Genomic DNA, 4,803 nt, shown 5'->3' on the forward strand with positions numbered 1-4,803 from the left:
ATAATGTCTAATTGTTAGAATAACAAATGGATTTAAAATAAAATGAGTGACTTCGTATTTTTAAAATATATTTGAGAAAATGATTTTAGCATACTCTTATTAGGAAAAGTTTCCTGATAAACAAAATGTAATAATGTGTCCTTCAGTAGATATTTCTATTATAATTTATGTAATATGTCAGGCCATCAGAAACAGAGAGAATGGAATGGCCTGAATTTCCAAGCTATCATAAGGCAATACTCAATTATTGCGACATAAATGAAATGCTAAAATAATATAATAATGAGATTCCTCCTGGCTTGATGAGAGAAATAGTTCTGGTTTTCAGGTTGGGCAGAGGTAGAGCAGACTATATGTTTGCCCAATTTTTTGTTACACTGAATCTCACTTACTCTTTGTATTTGAGCAAAATGCTCATGAAACCTGCCATGATGTGCTCTTTGTACGGTAGCAGGTGGAGGGTAGAAGGTGGGAACAAAGAAAAAAACAGAGAGTTGACTAACCTGCAGAGGTAGAAGTGGTAAAATCTGGTTGGTTCATTTTACCTTTTAGAAATTGAAGTGAGAGTGGATAGGAGAGTGAAAATAGACTAAAACTCTTATTTTATTCCAATGAAATTTAAAAGATAAAATATTTTCAAAATGATTTTACAAGATGGTGCGTTTTATAAATTCTTCCTATAATATGTTCATAGAGAACAATAACAATATACTATTTAATCTCGAATTTACATCATGATAAAAACAAAATGTTGCATTCATATTTGCAACTTTTATAACACATTTGATTAAAAGTAACAGATTCAAGTGCTTGTTACTTTGCCTCTTAAATAGGTCTTGGGGAAAAGAATTCATTAGAAATCTCACTGGAAAGAAAGAGTCGATATATGCTACTGACTTCTGCCACCCACGCAATTGCTTATACAACATGGCAATAAAAACAAATAAGAGAACAAAATACAAAATCTAATAGTCTTTTAGGAAACTGGGAACTAGAATGTGACATACAGTTGTCATAATAACTTTTCATGGTTTACAGAATAACGGTTTCCAATGTAGTTTCCCCAGTTTATTTTTCTTGATCCAAACTACAGTCATAACAGTATTATTTTCCTAATGATATTTTTACATTTTTAAATGAAGATAGAGTGGTTAAACGCCATTGAATAGTCTTCTCAAGACTGCTATACTTACAATGCTAACCATCAGAAGGGAAAGCTAGTTATGATTTTAAATTACATATAGCCTATATTTTAATAAAGTCAACATGTCTGGCAAAACATATTTAAAAGAAAATGTGGGATGAGTGTCTGCTCTTTGGCTGCTCTGGGGCGAGCACCCTATGCCACATTCTCTTGTGATCCCTTACCTAACCCTTCTCTTCCTTTTCCCCAACCTCCGGTGGAGCCGCCACCAAAACGCAGATTTTCATGAAAACCCTTATGGGGAAGACCATCACTCTTGAGGTTGAACCCTCGGATACGATAGAAAATGTAAAGGCCAAGATCCAGGATAAGGAAGGAATTCCTCCTGCTTAGCAAAGAGGGATCTTTGCTGGCAAGCAACTGGAAGATGGATGGATTTTGTCTGACTACAATATTCAAAAGGAGTCTACTCTTCATCTTGCGTTGAGACTTCGTGGTGGTGCTAAGAAAAGGAAGAAGAAGTCTTACACCACTCCCAAGAAGAATAAGCACAAGAAAAAGAAGGTTAAGCTTGCTGTCCTGAAATATTATAAGGTGGATGAGAATGGCAAAATTAGTCGCCTTCATCAGGAGTGCCCGTCTGATGAATGTAGTGCTGGAGTGTTTATGGCAAGCCACTTTGACAGACATTATTGTGGCAAATGTCTGACTTATTGCTTCAATGAGCCAGAAGACAAGTAACTGTATCAGTTAATAAAAGACATGAACTAAAAAAAAAAAAGAAAGAAAGAAAATGTGAAGGTGTTCCCTGTGAAATAAAATTATCACTTAATATTTAAGTCTCATTTTCACATATGATATATACTTAAAATATTATTTCTGCTTCAATATGTCGAATAATTGTTATACATTTGAAATTTCATGAGCTATCACACTAGCTGAATTAGTGTCACACCTATGTCACATGTGAGAATCACCAAATAGAATGTATATAGTGCCCTAAAATGGGAAATTGATAGACTTTTACTGTCATTACAAAAATTATCTGAAAATCTACTCTCAATATAACTAATATTACAAAAAATTATTAATAATGTAAACTATATTGAATTTAAATATCTTTGCAAAATTTGACAATTTTGATAGGCCAAATACAAAGCTGGTTTTTCCCTTTGTGAATTAAAATTCCTCAATTTTACATGTTGGAACGGACACACAAGGATAATACTGAATCAACGTATTTTAAAGAATATAACAAACTGTATGATATTAGGAATTTTATGACATTTGTAAAATGGTTTCATATTTTTAAGATAAATAGCCTAACAAGGTACACTAAACCTCTCTTTGTTTTACATCAAATATGAGGGAAGAAAGCACAGCCAGACAGTCATGATGGAGAGAAGAATCAATGCACTTTTAACATTCACTTTGTGAATTCCAGATTCACAAAGACCCAACAGAAAACTTTGTGGAAAAGATGAAAGCCTGGGCTCACGTTTGCTTTTATAAGTCTCTGAGGACATCTGTCTTGGATTCATTGGGTTTCAGAAAGCCCAGTGTGCTTGGGAGCGTTGTAAAACCAGATCCTCCCTGTCTCTTAGGATGTAATGTATCTCTGAACGTTTGCTTGTGGTACTATAGCCAAAGACAATTATTCAGAATCCTTTTGGGTTTCCTAAGGAAAAGGCTAGAGAGCGATGACAAATAGCCTGCTGCTGAAGTACAAATGCTGATGAAATGATAATGACTGAGACAGCATGTCAAGAAGACTTCTTCAGTTAATTCTTCCTACAGCTGGAAAAAAGTGCAGTTACCAATTAGGCATCATTTGTATGGTTTATTTGCCAATTCTGAGCTATATTATTCTTAAACCTCAAATTTCTTAGAGGTCTTAATGGTTGTATGGGCTGTATCATAAAAGCATAGCCATAGAAAACATAATGTAAGGAAAACCAACATTTTTCTCACTACTAAATTTCAATCACTGGGTAGTGCCACCATTTATGGTTTCATTAAGTAGAAATATAAAGCTTCTATTATTATGCGACACTACCTAAGATGGTCAACATAGGAAGCACTGGAATTATTTTGATACTAAATTTGCTTTTCATAGAATTTAGACATCCTTTTAGCAGAATTCGCTGGTAACAGAACCATTAACTGCTCACTCTATATGCTATTCCATAGAGGGGTAAGATGAATGTGAAGTGTTCACTGCAGATGAGAGCTGGGGAGCAATATGGGAATAAGCGGATAATGTAAGGGAAGACCAACTGAAGGTAATCTCTGGGATAAGTCACAAGAAAACCCCCCTCAAGTTTACCTCAAATACTTGGACTGACATCAATAGAACTCCACACTATCTGGAAATCTTTTATCTCTCAAATAATCGATTGGGTTTTTATACTATTTGATCACAATTTCCCACCATTGCGACTCCATATAGCTCTAACACGTTTGTTCTTTCATCTCACTTTTACTTTGTTCTTTTGTTCCCTAATCTGTCTCACTCTCTGCATCTCTTTTCTTATTCTCCCTCCTTTTTCTAATAATTACCACTTAAATGACTCAGGTTGCTAACATACCCAAATAATTTGCCCTTCTGCTCTTCCACTCCATTCATCTAGCAAAACTGCCTGTCTGGACTGAAATAATTGTTATTAATGATACAGTAAATAGTGGAGCAAGGGAAGTCCATAAGCAATGAAAACTGATCATGTTTTTATGTCTGATTACATTTGGGATACCAGCCTTGCCCTGCACTAACTCCTCTAATCTCTTGACTTTTAATTTGAGCATCTTTTTTTCTTTCTATCTGTTCCATCCCTTTCCTCAGAGGAAATTTTTAAAAACACCAAATGAGACCCCACTCAACTTTCTGCCATCAAACCCATAATCATACCCTTCTCTGAAAACCTTATTAGGCTTTTCTGTGGATTTGGATGTTGATTAGTGAGGGAGACCTTGGCTGGAAGGGGAATGACCTTGAATTTTCCCACAGAGCCCATCTCAGCCATGTAACTACAATCATGGCTATAACCCAGTCATGGTGCTGATGCTGGGAACATTTAATCTTTGTTTACCAACCATGTCAGAACCAAAACTATTCTGACAACTTCCATATTCTCCCCTCTGTAATGTGAGAGGAAGGGAAAGTAAGGGTTGCCATCAGTGGCTTGGGATTTACAAAACCCAATTCGTGGCTTCTTTTATCTGTGCTACAGTCTCCATTACCTTTCACTTCCCAATTCATAACTAAAAATTTAGGAATATTCGTGAAAGGATCCTCTCTCCTGGAGCTTCTGGTGATGTTGAGTCCTTCTTGACTGCCCAGCTTTCATGAACTCGTTGATCTGTTAACTGAAATCAACATTAGTCCTTAAGTCGTGCATTAGATATCTAAACTTTTTCATCCTATATATCTGCTATTTTTTTTTATCATTTGACCTACATTTGCCCCTTCTCTCTGATTTCATTCTGTATCTCTGCGTAGTTGAGCCTTTTTTGTTCTTATTTTACATATTAGTGAGATCGTGCAATATATTTTTTCTCGCTTATTTTACTTAGCATAATATCCTCCAGGTCTATTCATTTTGTGGCAAATGTAGGGTCTTCTTTTAAAGGCTGAATAGTTATTCCATTTTATGTATATATAT

The 4,803-nt window shown here is 35.2% G+C and overlaps 1 pseudogene; it reads left to right on the forward strand.

The window, feature by feature from the left end:
- Positions 1 to 410: 410 nt before the first annotated feature.
- LOC108517094 (ubiquitin-40S ribosomal protein S27a pseudogene) lies at positions 411 to 1,885 on the forward strand (annotated as a pseudogene).
- The last annotated feature ends 2,918 nt before the right edge of the window (positions 1,886 to 4,803 follow it).

This window comes from Rhinopithecus bieti, unplaced genomic scaffold (assembly GCF_001698545.2).
Source record: "Rhinopithecus bieti isolate Rb0 unplaced genomic scaffold, ASM169854v2 scaffold_36517, whole genome shotgun sequence".
NCBI lineage: Eukaryota > Metazoa > Chordata > Mammalia > Primates > Cercopithecidae > Rhinopithecus > Rhinopithecus bieti.